This window comes from Podarcis muralis, chromosome 16 (genome assembly GCF_964188315.1).
Source record: "Podarcis muralis chromosome 16, rPodMur119.hap1.1, whole genome shotgun sequence".
Lineage (NCBI taxonomy): Eukaryota > Metazoa > Chordata > Lepidosauria > Squamata > Lacertidae > Podarcis > Podarcis muralis.
In genome coordinates this window covers 19554883-19580362 of record NC_135670.1, presented here as the reverse complement: position 1 = coordinate 19580362, position 25480 = coordinate 19554883, and the positions used below count along the sequence as shown (strand labels likewise).

The 25480-nt window shown below is 48.5% G+C and overlaps 1 protein-coding gene across 1 annotated transcript in view; it reads right to left on the bottom strand.

The window, feature by feature from the left end:
• The window catches only part of NOS1 (nitric oxide synthase 1), a 134931-nt gene extending 132987 nt beyond the window's left edge, over nucleotides 1-1944 (bottom strand). Inside the window, exon 1 of the mRNA XM_077920498.1 lies at nucleotides 1570-1944. The gene's annotated coding sequence lies outside the window, so the exon portion shown is untranslated. The remainder of the gene's footprint in view (nucleotides 1-1569) is intronic.
• Nucleotides 1945-25480: the final 23536 nt, after the last annotated feature.

Sequence of the window (25480 nt, the reverse complement as noted above, 5' to 3'; positions counted from 1 at the left end):
CCTAAACTCCCGCCCTGAGCGTTGGAGTTCCGCTTAACCCAAATTAAACCCGGTTGCTTACACTCTGTCCAGGAGCACGCACAATCCCCGCTTGGCGGATGGGTCTGTTCCAAGGCTGGCTCCGCTGGCAAAGCCGGCTTGCTAGACGCCTCTTGGCAGGGAGAGAAGCGGACGGACGAGTTTTAAGAGGCTCTCCGTCGCTCCAGAAGAAGGCAGGGCGAAGATTTCAAGGGGTGGGGTTTTCCAGAGAAGCAGATTCCGGCGACGCTTCTTGGGGAAACTTCCCAAGGTCTGTTTGACTGTGGAACAGACTGACACAGGACAGAAGGGAGGAGGGAGTGGGAGAGCCTCCTTCCCTGCTGTATTGCAGATCCCGCACTGGAGAGGAGGCTCTTAGGTAACTTCAGAAGTCGAACTCTATGCTCAGTCAGTAGAGCATGAGACTCCATCTCAGGATCGTGAGATGGACAAAATATTGCAGGCGGTTGGACTAGATGATCCTCGCGGTCCCTTCCAACTTTGCTTCTATGAGTATAGGGCAGGCTATCTCTCCCCCCACCCCCGTTCTCCCCGGCCCGGTATATTGAGACAAGAGGCTTAGATCAGAGATCGCCCGGGAAGAGGGATGGGGGAAGTCTGGGAGAAATCATGGCAGGTCCTAAGGATCTGGAATCTCAGTTTTGCGGGTGTATGGGGGTATGTGGGGGTGCTCTAAGGCAAGACTCTCTGGCCCCCACATCTATTAAGAACAGCAGAACTAAACCACCGGTGAGTGACCCAGCCCCACTCATGGAGCGAGGGGAACCCCGCCTAACTGCTCCAAGGCTTGCCCCGAGTTGGCGGACATCCCGAAGGCGTCTGTGCTTTGACGGCTGGCTCGATGGGCAAAGAAGACGGGGCCACTTATACCCTCCCACACACACAAACCGACGCTTGGGGTCAGATTCCCCCGCACCCTTGAAGGCTTCGAGCCTTTCTCTCCGGCTTCAGGAGTTATCAACTCAACCCCCCCCCCCCCATTCCAGCTTTTCCCTGCAGAGGGGAGAGGCTCATTTTGCTGGGTTTCGTCTTAGTTTCTTTTCACGTCGGGTCTCCCCCGCCTACGAACTGCTCAGACGGCAAGGAAGAGGTTCGCCCGCCTCAAAAAGACGATAGAACCCCACCAAGTTAATAAGAACCAAAGGCTAATCCCCCTAACCTATAAAAACAAAACAAAGTGGGGAGGGGTCATCCTCACAGCATGGCAAGTCGGGACTCAGGAGTGCCTCTGAGCATGTGCGGAGAGCCCTCGGCAACATTGCACCAGACCTGGGGGGCTAGGAGAAATACTGCCGAGTTTGGGCTTGGAGGAGAGGAGTAGAGGCAGCATGGCAAATCAGGAATGCCTCTGAACATGTGCAGAGAGCCACCTCGAACCGAATCTTGGGGGGGTAGGACAGTATTGCCAAGTTTGCGCATTCGGAGACAGAGACAGAGAGAGAAGACTAAAGAGAGACTAATGATAGCTTGAGCCCCGGTTCCTATTTTCTTTGACATGTGATGCATTCAGCGGAAGGAGGGAGCGCTCACCTGGTGGCCGGAGGTGGGTGGCCGGGACCGTCGAGTCCTCGCGGAGCTGTCGGCTCGGCCGGCGCCTCCTTCGCCTGCCTCGCCCGTCGATCCGGCCGTCCTTTTCCTCCTTCTCCGCCCCTTCCCGGTTGCTGAGGTTCCCGCGCCGCCGCCTCCTCGGCTTCCCTCCCGGGGAAAGAAGGAAGGGAGGGAGGAAGGGGCGAGGGGGCAGCCCGACCGGCCGGTGGGCTCGCCCTGCCACGCTGCGCCTCCGCTCGGCTTGCCGGGTCCCCTTTATGCGCTCTGCACGGCCCCCGAGTCGAGCGGGACGGCCAACCACGGGGGCGCAGCCAGCGACGAGGCGGCCTCGCCAGCCACCTCGTCAGAAAAGCTTTTATATAAGCGCGTCAGCTCCACGCCCCGCTGAGGGAGCCCGAATCAAACTCCTTCTCCCGGGAAGAGGGAGCTCATCGCCCGCCCGCCCCCTTCCCCGCCCCGCAAAAAATAAAACCCCAGGACCTGTTTCATGGCTTCTGCAACTCCGCCGGGCGAGGCTGCAAAACCTAGGCGCGCTCTGCTCCGAACAAGCCCCGGATTCAATGCTAGCTCTACTCGGCGTAGACCCATTGAAATGGGCAAACCCGACTGGCCGAGGCCCATTGATTTCAATGGCTAGACTCGGAGCAGGGCTGTACCTCGGATACCTCCGCAATTGCGCGCTTACTAGGGAGTAAGCTCCATTGAACATACCGGGACTTGCCCCCGAGTAAACCTGCTTGGACTCCCTGGGTTTTTTGTTCCTCCCCACCCCCCCCCCCCGAAATAAAGGCCCCGAGGATTTTATTATGCGAGGCTGAAATCTTGTGCACACTTGCACCGAATACATCGGGACTCACTCCGGAGTGAAACTAGATAAGCCTGTGGTGAGCACAGGGCCTGTGTATGGGTTGGGACGGCTTATGATGCGTGTTTCCTGGGAAATAAATCCCACCGCATTCAATAGGACTTATTCCCACGGAAGTCTGCCCTGAATAGGGACAGTTTAGGCACCGTTTAGACGGGATTAAAGCTGAAGTCCAAAGGGATTTGTGTGCGTGGGGAGGGAGGTTAACCCTTCACTGAATGCGGTGGCGTTGACGTCTGAGTAAACGTGCATAGTATCCAGCTGCAAAACCAAGGGATGAATTTCTCTTTACCATCAGCCGTGCAAATGAGAAGCCCCCAAAATGGGGGGGGGGGGGAGGGAGTCCTGCTGGATCAGGCCAGTGGCCCATTTAGTCCAGCATCCTTTTCTCCCAGAAGCCAAACAAGATGTCTATGGAAAGCCCGCAAGCTGGACCTGAGCCCAACAGAAATTCTCTCCTGTGGTTTTCAGCAACTGGTGTTTCAAAGCATTACAACCTCCGATAGTGGAGGTAGAACACAGCCACCAGGGATAGTAGCCATTAAAAGTCTGTTTGCTTGTGTGTGTGTGTGTGTGATCACACTGTACTAAAAAGGAGAGGTCAAGGATTCTGTGGTGGTGATACTGAAAGTTGAATCCCTGGGCTCAACTCTACCAAGGTGATGTCCCATTGAGCTCTCTTGCAACTCTACAGTTCTTATGACTTAACAAGGTGCTTGTGTGTAGTATGTTTCTCTGTGTGTCTTTATCTGTTTATTGCATTTATATCCCACCTTTTCCTCAAAGGAGCTCAAGGTGGAATACATTAAAAAAGGTAAAGGACCCCTGGACGGTTAAGTCCAGTCAAAGGCAACAAAGGCTCATCTCGCTTTCAGGTCGAGGGAACCGGCGTTTGTCCACAGACAGCTTTCTGGGTCATGTGGCCAGCAGGACTAAACCACTTCTGGTGCAACTGGACACCATGACAAAAACCAGAGTGCAAGGAAACGCCGTTTACCTTCCCACTACAACGGTTCCTATTTATCTACTTGCACTTTGACGTGCTTTCGAACTGCTAGGTTGGCAGGAGCTGGGACAGAGCAACGGGAGCTCACCCCGTTGCGGGGATTTGAACCGCTGACCTTCTACAGTGGTACCTCGGGTTAAGTACTTAATTTGTTCCGGAGGTCCATACTTAACCTGAAACTGTTCTTAACCTGAAGCACCACTTTAGCTAATGGGGCCTCCTGCTGCCGCTGTGCCGCCGGAGCACAATTTCTGTTCTCATCCTGAAGCAAAGTTCTTAACCTGAAGCACGATTTCTGGGTTAGCGGAGTCTGTAACCTGAAGTGTATGTAACCTGAAGCGTATGTAACCCGAGGTACCGCTGTAATTGGCAAGCCCAAGAGGCTCAGTGGTTTAGACTACAGCGCCACCCGCATCCCTGGTGGAATACATATGGTTCTCCCTTCCCTCAGTTTATCTCCAGAACAACCCTGCAGGGTAGGTTAGGCTGAGAGAGTGACTGACCCAAGGACATCAGATCTGAATGCCAGCCTACACACACACACACACACACACACACACACACACACACACACACACACACAAAAACACAAACACCACTGTCTATATTTGTGGACATGATTTGGGCATGCAGCTGGGGAAAAGACAACTCTGCCCAAACATGTCATTTTTAAAAAACCATTTAAAAATAACAGTCCAGAGCTACTGAAAGATTTCTTCAAAAGGAAAAGAATCATTAACAAAGAAAAATAAAAACTGCATCAAAAGGAAACTGTCAATAAAAGGATAAAATGGCGCCAGCTGGAACTACCAGAAAGACTTCCCTCTATAAAACAATTATTCAGTTTTTGAAAACTGGGCCTTCATTTCACCAATCCGGGGCCTGGTTTGCAGGACACAGTGAGCCCACACTGCAATTTACTGGGAGCGTGTAAAGGTTTGTTCTTGTGTATAGCTCACGGTTAGCAAGGGAAGAGCTATCCCGGGTTCAGACCACATACCAACATGTCTAGGCTTGGCACAGAAGGAGGTTATGGGAGTAAAAAAGGACAACAGAGGAACAAAGTAGTTGCAAGGTCCACACTGGGAGCCCACATATTTGTGCAGCCCCAGAAAGCCATTATTTGGCCCACAGTGCCCCCATCTGCACTATACTTTTAAAGCAGTATTATGCCACTTTAACCAGGTGTGGCTTCCCCACAGAATCCTTAGGAACTGTACTTGGTGCTGAGAGTTGCTTTGTTGTTGTTTAGTTGTTTAGTCGTGTCCGACTCTTCGTGACCCCGTGGACCAGAGCACGCCAGGCACTCCTGTCTTCCACTGCCTCCCGCAGTTTGGCCAAACTCATGTTCGTAGCTTCGAGAACACTGTCCAACCATCTCGTCCTCTGTCTTCCCCTTCTCCTTGTGCCCTCCATCTTTCCCAACATCAGGGTCTTTTCCAGGGAGTCTTCTCTTCTCATGAAGTGGCCAAAGTATTGGAGCCTCAGCTTCAGGATGTGTCCTTCCAGTGAGCACTCAGGGCTGATTTCCTTAAGAATGGATTGGTTTGATCTTCTTGCAGTCCATGGGAGTCTCAAGAGTCTCCTCCAGCACCATAATTCAAAAGCATACATTCTGCGGCGATCAGCCTTCTTTATGGTCCAGCTCTCACTTCCATACATCACTACTGGGAGAGTTGCTTGGAAGACCCCTATTCCCCTCATAGAGCTAAAACATCAGAATTCCCTTGGAAGAGGATGGTCAGATCACTCTGGTAACTGTAGTTCTGGGAAGGGGGAAGGGCTCTCCTAATAACTCTCACCAGCACCCTTAACAAACCACAGCTCCCAGGAAGAGCTTCCTCAGAGGAATACTGGGAAGTGAAGTTTGCTAAGGATTTTGGGAACTGCAGCTATTTGAAGGAAAAAACAACAGCTCCCATGGTTCTTTGGGAGAAGCCATGTGCTTTAAAAGTATGGTGCAGATGTGAAGTACTGTAGAGCAGGATAGGGGGGCAGACACCAGACTTTTAAAAATCTTCTTTGGGTTTCCCCCTTTTTTTACTAGAACCCCAAGATCTACTAATGAGAGCCAGGTACAAAAGACATAACAGTCAAAATTAAAGGAGAGGGCAACAACTGAGCTCAGAACATAGGAACATAGGAGGTTGTCATATATGAATCAGAACATTGGACCATCCAGAAGCAGCATTGTCTACACAGGCTGGCAGTGGCCTTCCAGAATATCAGTTGGGGGACATTCCCAGCCCTACCTGGAGATGTTGGAGACCTTCTCCATACAAAGGAGATATTCTACCACTGAGCTATGACACTTCCCCAATCTACTTTCTTCCTTTTCCTTGAGGACTTAGGGGCCAGTTGTTTGTTCGATGTCATTTATTTGAAATCTGCCTTTGAGATTTGCAAATGTTTCAAATCCTAGCTCAGCCTCTTAGCCACTATGCCAGGGGGGAAAAAAAAGGTTTGGTGGATAGGCTCCAATTAAAACAAAGGTTAAACAAAACATCCTGCTAAATTTGAACTGATTGGAAAAGTAACAGTGGCGGATGTGGCAAAGTTTGCTATGCATGGCAGCGAACTCTTCATCCCGAAGCGTTATGGCACATCTCACAATGTTGCTGGATAAAAAAATCCTGCAGGGATTGCGCAATTTATAGAATCATAGAATTGGAAGGGACCCCACGGGTCATCTAGTCCAACCCCCTGCAATGCAGAAATCTCAGCTAAAGCATCCATGACAGATGGCCATCCAGCCTCCGCTTAGAAAGGAGAGCCCTCCTGAGGGAGACTGTTCTATTGTCAAACAGCTCTTACTGTCAGAAAGTCTTTCCTGATGTTTAGTCAGAATCTCCTTTCTTGTAACTTGAATTGTTCTGTTCTTCCCAGAAAGTTGGATTCTTTTGAGAGTCTGGGGGGCGGGGGGGGGGCGTGGAGAGGGAAGTTGTTGTTTAGTTGTGTCCGACTCTTTGTGAGCCCCATGGACCAGAGCACGCCAGGCACTCCTGTCTCCCACGGCCTCCCGCAGTTTGGTCAAACTCATGCTGGTAGCTTCGAGAACACTGTCCAACCTTCTCATCCTCTGTCATCCCCTTCTCCTTGTGCCCTCCATCTTTCCCAACATCAGGGTCTTTTCCAGGGAGTCTTCTCTTCGAGAGGGAAGTAGCACAGGGCAAATACAACAGAGGACGTATGTGATCTGATGGCCCTGTGCATACAAAGTGAATGGACAAAATATGGCAGATGAAGAGTCAATGTCTGCAATGGTAGTACCCTGGTAGGTCTTCCTCAACCATGTCAGGCAAGGAAGGGGCCGTAGCTCAGTGATATAGCATCTATTGCCAGTCACAGAAGACAGCACTGAGTTGGTTGGGCCAATGCTCTGACTCTGTATAAGGCAGCTTCTTAGGTCCCCATGTTTGTGGAAGGGGCCAATAGCTCCATGGTAGAGCATCTGCTTTGCATGCAGAAGGTCCCGGGTTCAAGCCCCAGCATTTCCAGTTGGGGTTGGGAAAAGAGCCTGGTCTGAAACCCTGGAGAGCTGCTGGCAACCTGTGTGGTCAATACTGAGCTAGATGCACCATTGGCTTGACACAGCATAAAGCCTATGTCTATCCACAGTGGCCATTGGATATCCCATAAAACCAACCCACACCCTTTTCCCACTATTGCCTTCTGCACCTAAGAAGGGAAGACACAGCCTCTCCCCTAAAAATGGGTGGGTGGCTTTGTTCCTGGAGTCTCAAACAGAATCAGTCATTGCGTATGTTGTGTGCTGTTTAACATCATGATGACCCCCTTTTATCTAGACCTTCTTAAGTACAATGGAGACTTGTGTTTGACATCAGCCTTTGTAATAGTTCTGGATTTCCATGACAACGTATTAGGCGTTCAGGCAAACACACACATGTATGCAGAGTCTGCTCATGATCAAGAGTTTTTCTTGTCACCTGATCAGGAAGTGACGGTTCTGATGATTTGCAAATGGAAATTGACTGTGTTCTGGTTGAGACTCAGGTGCTTTGCAGAACAGAGCCAAAGATGGTCCTGTAAGGTGAATGGCCCACTGCTCCACCAACCTCCGTCTACCCTTAACCAGCCCCTCCCTGCCTGCCTTCTTACTTATAACCAGGTAATAATAATAATAATAATAATAATAATAATAATAATAATAATAATAGTTTTTTATTTATATCCCGCCCATCTGGCTGGGTTTCCCCAGCCACTCTGGGAGGCTTCCAACAAAATATTAAAATACAATAGTCTGCTAAACATCAAAAGCTTCCCTAAACAGGGCTGCCTTCAGTCAAGTGGGTGGTCCAACTGATCCAGCACCCTATTCTCACAGGGGGCAACCAGATTCCCATTGGAATCCTGCAAACAGGATTCAAGTGCGACAGCACCCTACACACTTGCAATTCCTAGCAACCAGTACCCAGAGGTACTGACTCCAACAGTGAACATAGAACACAGCATAAGAACATAAGAAGGGGCTTGCTGGATCAGGCCAATGGCTTATCTGGTCCAGCATCCTGTTCTCACAGCTACTTCCCACCCAAATGATCCAGGAACCATCCTCTAACAGTGCCTTAGTCTTATCTGGATTGAGCTTCAGTTTGTTGACTCTCATCCATCACCGAGGCAAGACAACAGACACCGAGGCAAGACAACAGCACATCTGCCAAACCTGCAGAGGTAAAGAAGCAGAGCTGTGTGTCATCAGCATATTGCTGGCAACATGCTACAAAACTCTGGATGACCTCACTCAGAGTTTTCATGTAGATGTTAAACAGCACGGGGGGTTAAACTGAACCCAGAGGAACTCCACGTTGAAGGCCCCATGGGACCAAAGAGCATCACCCTCGGGACATGACCATCAAAGAAGGACTGGAACCACTGCAAAGCAGCGTCACCCACCCACAACCTGGACAGCCACCCAAAAATGATACCATGGTTGATGGTATCGAAAGCCGCTGAGAGGTCATGGAGAATTAACAGAGACACATTTCCCCCATTTCTCTCCTGACAGAGGTCATCTTACTGGGTGACCAAAGCAGTTTTGGTGCCAAAACCGGGCCTAAACACAGGTACAAGGCAGCCACTGCCGCTAATAGCCACTGAGAACTTCATTCTCCACGAACATTGTCCAATGCTCTTTTTAAAGCCATGCAAGCTGCTGGCCCGACACTACATTCAACAACAATAACAACCCCCCCCCCCAAGCCAAACCACCCTGTGGACTCTGTGGCTGACTTGGGATTTGAACCCAAGCTCTCTCCCAAGTCCTAGCTCAGCCTTTTAACCATTACTCCACACTGGCTGGGTTCCTGCCCTGGGCTCCTCCTTGAAGGATGGAGCGGAATGTGTTCTGCCCGCAGGAGAGATCGCTTCTAATAAACAAAGGCAAGGGAAGGAGAAGCAAAAACCAATTAAGCCAAGGCAGTAGAAGCATGTCAAAGGCGCAGGCACCATCAACACACCGTTCTCCTTTCCCCGGCCTGGCTGGGACCTCCAGATGTTATACATCATCCTTGGCTAATGAAAACCTAATTATCCCCCCTCCCTCCATTTGGGTGCAGAGAGAACTAATTTAATAGAAAGGCATCTGCTAGAAACACGCCCGGCAGGAGAGCCCGGCGGCGAAATCAGAGGCAGAGGGCTCAAATTGCCTCGCTGCCACTACAGCCCAATCTCTGGGAGTATATGGGGCAGGGGAAGGAAAATAGAGGACCAGTCTGATCCAGTAGGAACTGGGCAACATGAAGTGATGGAGAGCATCTTGTCTTAAGAACAGCCTGCTGCATCAGACAAGTGGCCCATCTAGTCCAGTCTCCTGTCCTCCTCACAGTGGCCAAACAGATGGCTGTGGGAATCCCACATGCAGGATTTGAGCACAAGAGCTTCTCTCCCCTCCTGCGGTTCCCAGCAAGCATTACTTTCACCAGCAGTGGAGGCAGAGCACAGCATTCGTGGCTAGCAGCTGTTGACAGCCTTCTCCTCCAGGAATTTGTCTAATCCTCTTTTAGAGCCATCTAGGTTGCTGGTCAAGGGACGCGGGTGGCACTGTGGGTTAAACCACAGAGCCTAGGACTTGCCGATCAGAAGGTCGGTGGTTCGAATCCCCGTGACAGGGTGAGCTCCCATTGCTTGTCCCAGCTCCTGCCAAGCTAGCAGTTCAACAGCACATCAAAGTGCAAGTAGATAAATAGGTACCGCTCCAGCAGGAAGGTAAACGGCGTTTCCGTGCGGTGCTCTGGTTTGCCAAAAGCGGCTTAGTCATGCTGGCCACATGACATGGAAGCTGTATGCTGGCTCCCTCAGCCAATAAAGTGAGATGAGCGCTGCAATCCCAGAGTCAGTCACGACTGGACCTAATGGTCAGGGGTCCCTTTACCCTTTACCTTAGTTTGCTGGTCATTGCTGCCTCCCGTGGGAACGAGTTCCACAGGTTAACTAAACACGAAGTTCAGCTCAAGAAAAGGTGACTGGCCCAAGGTCACCTGGTGAGCTTCATAGCTGGGGGGGGGGGGGAGGTTGAACCCTGGTCCCTGCAGAAGGAAGCTCAATCGAACACAGAGGCACCGAATTTAACCATGCACAGGATCAGGCAGCAAAGGTCGCATGGGAAGTCAAGAATTTGTGCAGCAGCTTCCACATGCAACTCTTAAATGGAACAGAAGCCCTCTTGGGCTCTCTATCTGAAGTCCTTCATCTACTGGGCAAGTTATTCATTTGCCCTGACCATACACACACCCGGCTGCCCTGTAATTTTAACACATCTATTCCTTTCCAAGAAGCTGCAAGACCCAGCTATATTTTCATCAGTGGAGGCAAATGGGGCACCGTCCCACCCATCTTAGTCTGCCTCCAGCCAGCCCCCAACAGCATGCCTTCTTACAACCAGTACAGGGTTACCTACATAGTACACAGGACACAGACTGTCAACTTCCTCCTCCTTAGTCTCAGCAGGGAGGAAGCTGAGGAGAAAACCATCAATGGCTCTGCTTGCCATTGGCTCTGACTCCCCCTACCGTTGGCCTCCTTCCTTACACCAGCAGGCTCTTCTGATATTCTTAATGCTCAGTGAAGACCAGATACAATCCAGCCTCTGCATAAGCTTTGATGCAAGTAAATCCAGATGGATGCTGAATAAACGGGTTGTTTGTGGGGACCCTAAGTGTCCCCGAATAGAGAGTGAATTTCAGTAAGCTCACTTCTTATTAATGTCCATACCAGCATGGTCCAAAACCAAAAGCTTTCTCTGTGCCTTTGACCATCATTTTCTATCAGAGGCAAGTAGTTTCAAACTTACCAATAAAACTTGAAGCATAAGGCACTCTGTTCCCATCCATTCCCCCCCCCCCACCTGCCCACTTTTTTTGTCCAGTCAATAGAGGTGGGCGATACAAGCCCTAACCTTAGATCTCTGCTATCCAAAAGCAAGCCTTAAGAGACAACTTTGAAACTGGCAAGACAATTATGGACTCAATCTCCCCTGATCAGCCTGATGCAATTTAAACATAAGGAAGAGACAACTTGGCGCGGCGATGCAGTGTAATTCCACATAACTGAAATGCTATGGGATGATGTATTTAACTGCGTCGTAAAGTCAAGAAAAGGAAAATGTAATACAATATGAAGGAAATCAGAAGAAGCAAACAAAACAAAAAAAACAAGCTGTTTTAAAGTTCAGCGCCATCTCAAATTGAAATCAGTTTATGGTAATCCTTGTTTTTTTGTGGTTTTCTCTCAATCTTGGCACAACAGAGGCTTCATTCACCACACCACCCCCTCCCTCTACGCAAAAGAAGAATATTTCTAAAAGATGTTTTTGAAAGAAGCTAATTACTGAAATATCCATCAGTTGCTTTGCTGCCACATAAAGATGTAACTCTTTTCACTCAGGCTTTTGCTGGCCCATAAGACTAGACCCTCATTATTACCAAATTCCTGTTTTCAATAATGCTGCTTAGCTAGTTTTCAATGTACTCTCTCTGTTATTTTATAACACTGTTGATTATTTTCATGTTGCATTTTTGTAGGCCACTTAGAGAGTTTTAAAAAAGATCAAGAGGTTTAGGAATGCCTTTACATAAGTTATAAAGGAGTTAAATCCAAAGAATTTCATGGAGAGCCGGACAGCAGAGCTCAGAGAAGCTGAAAACTGGGGGAACTTGAGAGGCATTTTCACTGTCTGTTTTAAAGAACTGTTATGGCAATGGCTTGATTTGGCTTTCTGGGTGTTGTCCAGTTGCTCACTCTCAATGGTGCTGATATGGAGGGTGTGTCCTTTGAGAAAATGTAGCATTTGGAAGCTTAACCTCAAAGGAATTGGGTCTGCTCTGTCAGGTCTCTTCAGCGGCAAGTCCCAGAACAAATAGTCCATATCTAGTTGTTGTTGTTTTAAATCTCATCCTTTCCCCCCCAAATCTCAGAGCAGAGTAAATGACTCTGCTGCTTTATTATCCTTCACAACAACCTAGTGAGATAGGCTAAGGTGAATGGTAGTGACTGAGCCATTCAGTAAGTTTTACAGCTGAGCAGAGGGTGCTGAACTGCATTGCAAAATTCAGATAAGAGCAAACTTTGAAGAACGGCCATATTTCGGTTGCTGCATAGTGTCCGAAAGTGAAGCTTCGGTAGACTTGTCTTTAAATGCAAAGTGGGTTTCTCCTCCATCCCTGGAGTGAATAGTGTGGGATCTGGTCCATGAGAGGCAGTCAAGTACAACATTCCTGATAATGCTAGAGAAGACATGCAGGGAATGTTTGGTCCAGCCAGTTGAAACTTCCTGTTCCTCCTGGCTGGAGCATCCTTCCTTTTGCATATGATAGAAGGTGGGCGTGACCTAACCTGTCCAGGTAACAAAAGGACGAGTCACGCAGCACATCCTCCTCTTTTTGACTTCCTTCTTCGTTTGACCAGCTTGTAGCTAGGACTGCTCTGCTAGCTCTCAGCTAGCAGAAGCACTGGGATTATTCCCCCCAAAGAGGTAGATCCACATGTACATATTTGTAAACTAAGTCTGCCTTCAGGAATCCAACTGTGAACTGATGTGAGTAAACTTCTTTTATTGACTTTGAATAAGACTGCCATGTCTTTATTCTTTTAAGAGGGATCCAAGGGAATTTACCAGGAACGTACAATTCAATCTGAGACAGATTGAATAATAGTGAGAGGCTCACACGAGCCTGCAACCAGCTATCTGCTGTGCATATAAAAGGGGGACTGTAACTTTGCTACATAAAGGAACTTGCTAGCGCAAGTTAGGAAGGATATTAATGAACAATATATCCTCTCCTGCCACCCTGAACATCTCCACAAATCGAGACCACTCTCTCCAGAGGAGGTATGAACTGATCCCCTCCAGCAGGCTCCCCCCCCCCACTCACTGACTCAATCATTCCTTCCTGGCTCTCCTTCCCACATGTTCCTTCTCTCCCCGTCATCTCACTGAACTCACATGAAATTATGTCAGGGGCTGCATGTGGCATCCGGGATGCAGATGGACCTCCCTGCTTTCAAGCCATCCTGAATCATCCTTGGATGTGGGCTCTCCTTTGGGGACTTTGAACACAGGCCCACAACATGTGGAAGGCCAGAGCCTGGCTGTTTGGCCCTGTTTGGCCATAAACTGCCCTCCTGGGAGATCTCTATTCTCTTGAACCCCCTCTCTGAACAACTACTCACGTTGCTCAACAGTTCTACACCAGTGCTGTGCACTCTTCTGCAGAGCAGAGGCTGGGAACCATTTCTCATCCCAGGGGCCACATTCCGTGGCCCAAATAGCAGCAATGGGTGGGGCCAGAGGCAAGAGCAGGCAGAGTGACAGGTGTCCTTTTTAACCTTTGCACGGTCAGCTAGTGTCTACAAATGCAGCTTCTCCAGTCAGACAAGCGTGAGGCATGAACAGAGCTACTGTACATCCCAGGCAGGCTAAAACCCTCAAGGAGGGGGTGAAGCAGAGGGGTGTGGTTTGGGGAGCATTGCAAAGAGAGAGGCCTAAATCAAGTAAGTAAATAATACTTAACTAAAAGTAGAAATGGGACGCGGGTCGCACTGTGGGTTAAACCACAGAGCCTAGGACTTGCCGATCAAAAGGTTGGCGGTTCGAATCCCCACGACAGGGTGAGCTCCCGTTGCTCGGTCCCTGCTCCTGCCAACCTAGCAGTTCGAAAGCACGTCAAAGTGCAAGTAGATAAATAGGTACCACTCCGGTGGGAAGGTAAACGGTGTTTCCGTGCGCTGCTCTGGTTCGCCAGAAGCAGCTTAGTCATGCTGGCCACATGACCTGGAAGCTGTACGTCGGCTCCCTCGGCCAATAAAGCGAGATGAGCGCCGCAACCCCAGAGTTGGTCACGACTGGACCTAATGGTCCAGGCTCGCTTTACCTTTACCTTGAAAGTAGAAATAATCAGAATATTTGAAACTCAGCAAAGAGCAGTTAAAAGAGCTGAAACAGAGGACCTAGTAAAAGAGGCAGAAATCTTTTACCCAACCCCAAAAAGGCTCTCCTCATTTCTCTTGCTCAGCCTGCACCACTTTTACCGTGTAGTGGTCATTCAGTACCTTACAGAGAGTAAAGACCTGGCTAAGGTCAACTATGAGAGGGGAACATCTCAATGGGCTCTGCTTACTGAGTGTACACAAAAAAACTGCATGGGGGGGGGAGGAATTTGAGAAGGAAGTGCTGAAAAGGTTTTCAGCAAATCCAAGAAAACTTGTTTTAGTTTAAGAAAACAATATGAAAAAGGCATGTTCTTTGTAATTTTGCAAAACGTTAACCACATGAAAGGTACTCCCTGATGTTAATTTTATTTATTTAACCTCCTAATTTTCAAAGGACTGAAGATTTTGACAGATTTTTTTTCTGAGCACTTGGGGTCAAAAGAATGTAATTTAAAACAACCGTCGATGAGGCATTCCATTCCAAATCTGCTAGACAGAGCCAGACAAAGGAAGATGACAGATGGGTGTCGTGCCCCCAGTAATATAAATCCTGGCTATGACTCCCATGCCTGGGGGGCTACATTTACACCCCACCCCAGTGTAGTTTGTGGAGTCCCCATCCTTGCTACAATGTGACTTCCAGAAGACTTAATACGTTTTGTTTTTTTACTAAGGATCACACACACACACACACACAGAGAGAGAGAGAGAGAGAGAGAGAGAGAGAGAGAGAGAGAGAGAGAGAAATTGAGTTTCTTGCTAGACACCATTCACAAACACACGGCACTGGGTTAGTACTGTTAAGACCCTGCCCTGAGCAGAGAGGATTTCCACAGCCTCTCCTGGGCTTTTCCAAAGCCCTAATATCCCCCGGAAGCTGCCTGCGCTGGCCTCTGGATCAAGCTGAGCCTGCGGCGGTGGCTCCCAGAGTAGCAGCCAGCGTGCCGGCTTTGGAGATACTTAGCCGCCCGTGCATAACTCGGAGCATCTTTGAGGGATTACAACACTGGAGAGGATCAAGAAGGGAGGGGGGGAGGAAAAAAGCTCAACATATTTATATTAAATGCTCCTGAGCCTGTGTAAACCATATGCACACACAGCAGATGAGAGTAGGTGGCCCTGGCAGAGAGACGGATCTGAATTGGGACCAGCGCCAGGGCTCGTCCTTTCTCTGCTCCAGTTAAGGGGGGGGTGCGGACGGCGGAGGAAGGAGCCTCGTGTCTATTCAGAGCCTTGCCTAGAGATGGCAGTGATCCTACATGTGGCACCCGTAACTCTGATCTTCTCAGTTCAGGGAAGGACGGTTCAATCTGGAGCTTCCTTCGAGGAGGATGCGGGCTGCTGCAGAAGCAGGAAAAGGTCTGTTTCTAGGGATGGGAGGATTTCTCGATTTTGGATTCTTTCCCTTTTCCCCTGTCTTTTAAGTTGAGATTGACACATTTTCACAGCAGTTTGCAATCATCATCATTCTTATTATTGCTGTTTTTCTACAAAAAAAAGGTGCCAGAACTCACTACAAAGCCTTCCCTTGTTGTCTTAGAACATGGACAGGCAAACTAAGACCCAGGGGCCGGATCTGGCTCAATCGCCTTCTCAGTCCGGCCCTCAGGCAGTCCAGGAATCACAATGTTTTTACATGAGTAGAATGTGTCCTCTTATTTAAAATGCATCTCTGAGTTATTTGTGGGGCCTGCCTGGTGTTTTGACATGAGTAGAATGTGTGCTTTTATTTAAAATGCATCTCTGGGTTATTTGTGGGGCATAGGAATTCGTTCATTGCCCCCCCCCAAATATAGTCTGGCCCCCCACAAGGTCTGAGGGACGGTGGACCAGCCCCCTGCTGAAAAAGTTTGCTGACCCCTGTCTTAGAATGGCAATGGTGCCCACCTGAGAGGTGCTGGAAGTTCCGGCAAGTTCCAGCTGAACAAAAGCCATGATGATGTTGATTTTAAAGGGTCCTTGTGAAAATTCATCGGCATATTATTATCATTACCATTAATTTATTAATCGCCTCCCAAACCACCGTCCCAAGGCAGTTTATGCGTAAGACAATTAAAAAAGCAGTTTCAAAGCACTAACACAAGAAAGACATTCACAACAAAATGAAAAGCCCAAAGAGCTCATGGTAAAGACCCACGGATCCATTGGGGAAAGCCTGTCGGAATAAAAAGGACTTTACTTCTGGAAAGTGCACAGAGTGGGTGCCTGTTTGTTCTTGATAAGGATGCTGTTGCACAGAACAGGGGCAGCCACACTCAAAAGCCCTGCTCCTCTGTGTGAATGCAGAGCAGAGTCTTCTCTGAGATCTCTGGTGCAAATCTCTCCTAACACACACACACTTCTGCATGCAATTTTGCACATTTTCCCCAAGGCAAATTTCCAATAAAAACTGTATTTCCCCTAATATATTTCACACGTATCTTTTCACTGCTAAATGCATTTACAGTGGTACCTCGGTTCCTGAACGCCTCAGTTGTCATACGTTTTGGTTCTCAAACGCCCCAAACTTGGAAGTAAACGCTTCTGTTTTCGAATGTTTTTCAGAACCCGAACATGCAACACGGCTTCCGCTGGGTGTAAGAAGCTCTTGCAACCAACTGGAAGCCGCACCTCAGTTTTCAAACGTTTTGGAAGCCGAATGAGCTTCCGGAATGGATTACGTTTGAGAACCAAGGTACCGCTGTATATGCACGATTTACCTTAGCATACATATGTATTTCCACACACATTACTTGACTGGAGAACTGCATTGCAAGATTCAGAGGAGTATGATTTTTTAAGATCGGTTGTGTTTCAGTTCACACACTGCTCCACCACTGAGCTACCGCTCTTTCTTACGTTCCTGTGTGCAGAATCATAGCTGGGGGGGGGGGGGACTAACCAGGATTTTTTGCCCCAGGCGAAGCTTCCAGAGACTTCATTGAGGCTCCCAGGTTGTGTGTGGGTCTTTGACCTGGGTGGAATAAAAGCCTAGTTTCACCCCTGTCTGTGTGAGTGTTGGGAGGTTCCAATCAGGCAACAAAGCAACACCACCACAAATTGGCTTATAAGTATAATTGGTACTTATAAGCCAGTTTGTGGTGTTGTTGTTTTGTTGTATTATTATTACTGTCACCACATTTGATACTTTGTGTATATAGGTTCCAATCAGGACCACAATAGGAGCGAAGGGTTAAAAAAGCAACAACAACTTAGCCATGCCCTGGTCCTCCAGATCTGATTTCCGGTGGCTATTTATTCAACAAAAAACCTTGAGTCCCATCATAGGGAAAGGTGAGGTAAAGGTAAAGGTAAAGGGACCCCTGACCATTAGATCCAGTCATGACCGACTCTGGGGTTGCGGCGCTCATCTTGCTTTATTAGCCGAGGGAGCCGGTGTACAGCTTCCGGGTCATGTGGCCAGCATGACTAAGCCGCTTCTGGAGAACCAGAGCAGCGCATGGAAACGCCGTTTACCTTCCCTCCGGAGCGGTACCTATTTATCTACTTGCACTTGACGTGCTTTTGAACTGCTAGGTTGGCAGGAGCAGGGACCGAGCAACAGGAGCTCACCCTGTCGCGGGGATTCAAACCGCCGACCTTCTGATCAGCAAGTCCTAGGCTCTGAGGTTTAACCCACAGCACCACCCATGTCCCTCAGAAGTGAGGTAGAAATAAACATATTGTTGTTGATGATGATAGCCTGTAAACCTGCTCCTTCTCGTCTTCACCCTCTGCTTCTTGTTTTCAATTCACCTTTGCTTACCTGTTCCTGAAAACTCATGGCACCGTTTCCAACTTGCCTCAGGGAACTCTGACGCTCAGCTTCCTTATTCACTAGGACATTTTGCAAAGCTTAGGGCCATTCTCACCCCACATACGCCATGAAAATCAGCATGTTCCAGTTATACTTGAATTTCAACTTTGCTTTTGTCTTTCTGGGGCCACAGCTAAGTGTCCTAAATGGATAATTTGAAATAGACTTATTGGGGGTGAGGAGAATGGATAAAATCAAATGGGAGATGGGGATTTCATTTCTGGAATGAGACTTCCCCTACCCCCAACTAATACCCACTATTATTAAAAACCCAGTCTTTGAGGTGGGTTAATGATTGACTAAGGTTAACAGGTTAATGATCCAAGAAGGTTTTCTACCGCCTCCAGAGAACTAAAATAAACAGATGATTTATTGCACACATCTAGGGATGGGGAAGAAAGTCAATTTAGACCACACTTAAAGGCAAACTTACTTTATTCACACTTTCTTGAACAATGTGTGAACCGAAATAAACCTGCCCTTCAAATTTCGCAGTTCTCTGAATCTGGCAGGGCTGTTCTCCAGCCAAGTAACACGTACAAAATTGCGTAGATTATCTTTACTTATCTACTATTGCGTTTATACCCATCCTTTTCTCCAAGGAGTTCCAGGTGGTGTGCATGCTGCTTCCCGGTCCCTCCATTTTATTCTCACAACAACCTGGCAAAGTAGGTTAGGTAGGTGAGAGATCAGGACTGGCCCAAGTTCCCATTGTGGCTGAGTAGTGATTCAGACCCTGGTCTCTCACATATTAGTAAAATCAATTTTCCAAATTGCCTCATATCAGGGGAAATTGCTCTGAAAAAAATGTGCCATTGGACAAAAACATGCTTAAGAGTAAATATTTGCACAAAAATGCTGATGGACATTCACGAAGGCTTTTTTATTTTTTATCTTAAAATACAAACCAAGGTGAAGATGTGAAGAACTGAGCTTAAGCTTGGAAAAAACACATGGAGGAAAGGGCTATTGATGGCTACTAGCAACAACAACAACAACAACAACAACAACAACAACAACAATTTATTTCTGCCCCGCCTATCCAGCTGGGTCTCCCCAGCCACTCTGGGCAGCTTCCAACAGAGGTTAAAAATACATTAAAACATCCGTTATTAAAAACTTCCCTAAACAGGGCTGCCTTCAGATGTCTTCTAAATGTCAGATAGTTGTTTATTTCTTTGACATCTGATGGGAGGCTGTTCCACAGGGCGGGCGCCACTACCGAGAAGGCCCTCTGCCTGGTTCCCTGTAACTTCGCTTCTCGCAATGAGGGAACCGCCAGAAGGACCTTGGAGCTGGACCTCAGTGTCCAGGCTGAACGATGAGGATGAAGCACAATGGCTGTGCTCTGCCTCCACAGTTGGAGACAGCAATGCTTCTGAATCATAGTTGTCAACTTTCAGATTTGAAAATAAGGGATCAGCAGACTCGAAAATAAGGGATCAGCAGCCTCACCTGTCCCGGGGACAGTCTACGGGATATGTAACAATCTGGGATAGCAGCAGGAAGCAGCGGGAAATGGAGCTGGAATAAGGGAATTTCCCACAAAAAAAGGGAAGGTTGACAGCAATGCTTCTGAATGCCAGTTGCCTGAAATCACAAGAGGCGAGAGGACCCTGTTTGTGGGCTTCCCCTTTGAGACATCTATTTGGCCACTGTGAGGTAAAAAAGTGGGGCACACAGGTGGCGCTGTGGTCTAAACCACTGAGCCTCTTGGGCTTGCCAATCAGAAGGTCGGCAGTTTGAATCTGCACAATGGTGGTGAGCTACCATTGCTCTGTCCCAACTCCTGCCAACAGTTTGAAAGCATGCCAGTGTAAGTAGATAAATAGGTACTGCTGCAGCAGGAAGGTAAACAGTGTTTCCATGCACTCTGGCTTCCATCACAGTGTTTCGTTGTGCCAGAAGTGGTTTAGTCATGCTGGCCACATGACCCAGAAAGCTGTCTGTGGACAAACGCCAGCTCCCTCGGCCTGAAAGCGAGATCAGCACTGCAACCCTATAGTCGCCTTTGACTGGACATAACCATCCAGGGGTCCTTCACCTTGACCTTGACTTTGGCCACTGTGAGAACAGGATGCTGCACTAGATAGTCTATTATTGGCCTGATCCAGCAGGATCTTCTTATGTTCCCAACTCCCACTGTCTGCAGCCACCGTGTCCACTGGTCAGGGATGGTGGGTGTTATAACCTAACATCTGAGGACCCAAGGCTTGTTGCCTGAGCTGACTTTGCAAACAGAGGCTCCACTGAACTAGCAGAGACTAAATAGTTGCTGGAAATTGATGGAGGGGGGAGCGCCTTTTGCACTCAGGTCCTGCTTGGTCATCTGTTTGGCCACTGAATGAGCAGGATGGGTCCTCACACAGGAGGGCTCTTCTTATGATCTTAAAACTAGTGCAAAACGAGAAACCAGGGGAAAACAGAAACTGACAGGTTCATTCATCCCTGCACAAAACGCGTGTCAAAAACTTTTACACTGCTGTTATGGAAGGCGTAAGGCAGGCTCTCCCCACCCCTCCTCCCTCGCAAGAGACAAGAGGCTAAGTCTGCCCACCCTTCCAATTAACCTCTCAGGAAGCAAAGTAGAAGAAAGCCAGGAGAGGAGCTTCTGTAGACTAATGGCTCCATTCACCGAAAGACTGTCAGCAGGTAGATTTATTACTGGAATGATTTTAATGGGATATTGAGCGAGTGCTTGTTAACATAAAGCATTGTAATAGCAGCACTTCTGGGAGAGGAGATGGAATCTCCCCCTTTGGGCACGCAAGCAAGACCGTTAAATTTAATTTAAGGTTTATTAGATGTTCATTAATTTGCCTGTCACCAAACCACTCCTCCCAGAGAGGAAAATGTTGTTTCCAGGAAAAATAACAACAACAAACAATTTTGCTTGCTACAGAAGTGAACCTGCCGCTTTTGGAGCTGGGTCGTGTGAGTTGGAAGAGGACCACAGTCCTTAAAATCTTGGGAAGTCACCTGGTCCCAATTCTGGAAAGCAGGAGTGGGGAACTTGGGGAGACAGGACACCCCCAGTGCACAGAGCAACTCAGGCCTGATAAGGGTCACTTGGCCCACAATGCCTTTTCTCCAAACAGTGTCCACATGCCTCTCATCTCAACTCACATGTGATGTCAAGTGTGGGTTTGGTCAAGGCAGCCGTTGGCTTGCTAGGAATTGAACCAGGTGTCTTCTTATCTGGAGATGACAGTGATTGCACCTGGGACTCTCTGCATGCAAGGAAGATGCTCTGCCTCTGAGCTACGGTCCTTCTCTATGGACCCAAATTAGGCTGGTTTCCCCATCCCTGGTTGGAGCCATTGCATCAATCATTGCCCCTTCCTTATGCCAGTGTCATGGACTGGCTGGATGCAAAGGAGTGGTGGGAGGCACCAGCTAGGGAACCCCAAAGGGTGAAGGTTCAGAGTTTGGGAATGGGGGAGGAGTCTTAGGCAGCTGCAGGGTGGCAGGAACCTTCAGTCTCAGCAACTGCTTCATAGGGGCAAGACCTACCAAGAAGAGTTGCTGTGCATTAGGCCTGGCACTCCTGAGCAGACATTGTTTCTTCTAATAAAGAGTTAACTTCACTTACTCCCTGTGATTTATTGCTGGCTTGCTCCTGACAGCCACGTACAGTGGTACCTCGGTTTTCGAACGTAATCCGTTCCGGAAAACCGTTCAAGTTCAGAAACGTTCAAAAACCAAAAACTCAAAATGGAAGCCTCAAAACGGAAATCTCAAAATGGAACACTCAATATGGAAGCCGCGTTTCCAGTTCGATTTCCGAGGCACGTTCGAAAACCAAAGCATTTACTTCTGGGTCTATGGCATTCGAGTTCTGAAACTTTCATCAATGGGGACCTTTGAAAACCGAGGTACCACTGTATCTCCCCGCTTCCCAACAGAGATAGAGAACGCAAGAAGAGCCTACTGGATCAGGCCAATGGCCCATCTAGCCCAGCATCCTGTTCTCCCAGTGGCCAAGCAGATGCCTGTGAGAAGCCATCAAGAAAGACCTCACTACAACAGCACTCTGCCCCTCTGTGATCCCCAGCAAGTGGTATTCAGAGGTACACTGTCTCAGGCAAGAGGACTTGGTAATCCTTTACAACCCTAGCACAAAACATTATTGCTATCCTTACAGCCAGTAGCTCCCTCCAAATTCCAACCACCCTTATGATAAGGTTGCAGGAACTGTTCCAGGCCCAAATGTGTGAGATGATGATGATGATGATGATGATGGTGATGATTATGAGAGATTCCAGAGATCAAACCCAAGACCTTCGCCATGCAAATTGGGTGACTTCTCCCAAGGTATGGGCCCTTCCATAATAGATATGCACAAATCCCGGATGCTATAAATGTGATGGTTATGACGTGTGAAGCCACTGTAGTAGCTTTCTGTTGCAGAAAGGTTAGTTCCTGCATTGCTTTTTAAAAAAATCTTTTAAATCCAGCTCCTTGGCAGTTACTTCTGCTTCTAACAAGATCTGCCACGGGTGAGTAGAGTAAGCTAAGTGAACAACACTCGGTAGCAAGTGGATTTTAAAAGAATCCGTTCTCTTCATAAGTCTTTCTTGAACCCCCAAACGACAGCCTAGAGCCCCGGGGCTCCATTACAACAGCCAAATTCCATCATTCATTCTCTAAATGCAACCAGGGAGTGCTAAAGGAGCCTGCAGCCAGGAATTTTTAACAACTTGAGAAGCTGAGGCGGCTCAAAGCAGGCTGGAAGACTATTGCCAGCCTAACCTTTAAGTAAAAATAATTTCGGAGGCAGAGCAAACATTCAGGGCAATAAAGTGAATTATTTTAGAAAATATGCAGAACATAAGAAGGATGGGAAGAGCATGTTGCAAGCTAGGGCAGAAGCAAAGGGCAAGCTCAATGCTGTTAGAGGCAGTATACCACCGGGTGCCAGTCGCTGAATCATACGTGGTGAAGAGCGCACTGCACTCACGTCCTGCTTGAAGGCTTCCCATAGGAAAAGGGAAGGGATGTAGCTCGGTTGGCAAAGCATCCACTCTGCATGCAGAAGGCTCTGGGTTCAATTCAAAGCATCTCCAGGGATGCCTGGCAATGTCTGTGGCCTAGAAACCTGGAGAGCTACTGTCAGTGCTGATAATCCTGAGCTGGGAGGACCAAGGGTCAAGTCACAGTATAAGGCATCTTCCTGTGTTGCTGTGTCTCAAGGGAAGGGCCGAAGCTCAGTGGTAGAGGATCTGCTTTGCTTGCAGCAGGTCCCAGGTTCAATCCCCAGCATCTCCCATGTGCTCAACCACTGAGCTATGATCCTTTCCCCTGAACACGGGGAAAATTTGACCCCTACACCATCTAGCTCAGTATTGCCAATATCATTCTAGGCTTTGTGGCTATGGAGACATACTTGGAGCACGGGAAACATTACTTTTTTTTCTAGGTCACACTGGTTGTCCATAGTATTGCCTACTCAGTCTGGCTGTGAGTCAAGCAGATAGGCCAGTTGTCAAATTCTTTTAACTCATGGTTGGCACCTCCTAGATGTTCTTTTAGATGTTTCAATTCCCATCAACCCCAGCCAATATGGCCCATGGGAAGATATGATGAAAGCTGAAGTTCTGCAAGATCTGGAAGGTCATGGGTTCCTTTGCTAGGTCCTAACTGGAGGTGCCCGGGCTTGAACCCAGGGCCTTCTGTGCAGAGTATCCTGAAGGATATGCCCACAGAACCCACCCCTGGCCTCCAAACTTCCATGGAAAGTGGCCTTATACCATTAGCCCTTTTAAGAACATCAGGAGAGCCCTGCTGAATCAGACCAATGAACCATTTAGTCCAACCTCCTGTTCTCACAATGGACAACCACGTGCCCCTATGGGAAACCCACAAGCAGGATTCAAGCACAGGAGCACTCCTGTGACTCCCAGCAACTGGTCTTCAGAAGCATTACTGCCTCCAACCATGGAGGCAGAGCATAGCGATCATGGCTAGCAGCTATTGACTGTCATAGAGTGGCTGGATGCAGAGGAGCGGTGGGAGAAACCAGCTGGGGAACCTGCAAGGGAACCCCCAGGGGAAGAAAGCTCAGAGCCAGGGCATTGGTGGTGGGATGACAATGAGTGGTCAGAGGGAGAAGAGAGAGCAGACTGGGAGGAGGAGGAGGTGTCAGAAGCGAAGAGGCAACAGGGTTTAGTGAGCAAGAAGAGGCTGTGGCAGAGAGCAGCCCAGAATCGGAGGCAGAAGCAGAGTGGGGTCAAGAGGCAGCAATGAGGCCAGCTGCGGAAGAATCCAGGGAGTCTCCCCCTCCTGCTAACACCAGCTCCACTCCCCCCGGTGTCCCAGAACATGCAGAGAAATGAAGACGTCAGAGCAAACAGAGACAAGGTGAAGGAGCTTTAGGCTGCTGGGGAAGGAACTGGTGGAGGAGCCTTAGAGAGCAGTGGGAAGGGAAGGACCTCCAGTCTTTGCACCTGTCTCACTGGGGAAAGACCTACAGGGAAGAGTTAAATAAAGAGTTAACTTCACTGACACTGGTGTTTCATTGCTGACCTACTCTGGACTCCGGTTTCTGACACAGTCTTACACTCCATGAATTTGTCCAATCCTCTTATCAAGCCACCCAAGTCAGCGGTCACTCCTTCCTCCTGCAGGAGTGAGTCCCACTGTTTACACGCTTCCAGCTCAGTACTGTCTGCACTGACTAGAAGTGGCTCCCCCAGGTTTTCAGGATGGGGATGCTCCCAGCCATTCCTGGAGATGCTGGGGAATGAGAATGGAAAGACAACCATCTGCCACGGAACCAGGTCTCTTTCCCCCTTTCCCCCACTGTGCTGCTTGCTGCAGCGGGCCCTGCACAAACATTTCACTGACCTTCATGGCACAGCAAACAGGACACAGGCCTGCAGCTCTGGTTCGAGAACAAAGAGCCTCCTTTCTCTTCAAACTCTTTGCAGATGTTCAGCTTCCTTTGATGCAATGCAGAAGCAACAGCAGGAGGAGTAAAATGGGGAAACAAACCCCCCCAATGTATTTGTAAAAGGTCCCAAAAACAACAGCGCCGGGCTGGAAAGATGTTAGCGGGCTTTTGAGAGCTCCAGGAGAGGGACAGTGTCCTTGGTGCAAGCTGGTCTCCTGGCTCAGGTTTCAAATCACACAAATGCCCAGAGCCAGCATCTGCAACCCTTTTGTACAAGGGAAGCCAAATCTTAGGTCACATTCACATGCAAGGCTGAGATCAGAGGTGTTGGTTTCCCCCCACAAGCACAGCTTTCTATTATCTTTATTTCTTGTGTTTTCTTCCTCTCTTCTATTCAGGTTATTTTTACTCATGTTTGGTTTTGTCTTCTGAAGTCCTCTACTCTGAGTTAATGAGGGTATGCACAGGAAGGCGATGGATGGAAGGTGAAAGACCCTGTGTGAGAGGCAGGGAAGGGGAGATTTGCCATGGTGGGAGGCTGGGAAAACAAAGGGAAGCTCCCAGCTGAGAGCTGGCAGGGTGTGCGAGAGAGCTAGGAGGGCCCACCCCTTCTATATGAGGGTGGATCTACATACAAGGGGAGGGACACACTATAAATAAGTCATAAATTAAATCGTTATAACAAAAGAAGAAAACTCTATGTAAAATCGCATAGAAAAAATAGTGCTCTGCAGCGCCATCTGGTGTTGCTTGTTTATAATGTATTTAAAACGCTGTTTTTAGACTAATGTAGCTGAGTCCTAAGACAAGGGTTAAGATCTACCTCTGATGGGGGCTCTGTTTTCTTCCTCCTCTCTTCTTCCTCTTCTTCTTTCTTTTCTTCCTCTT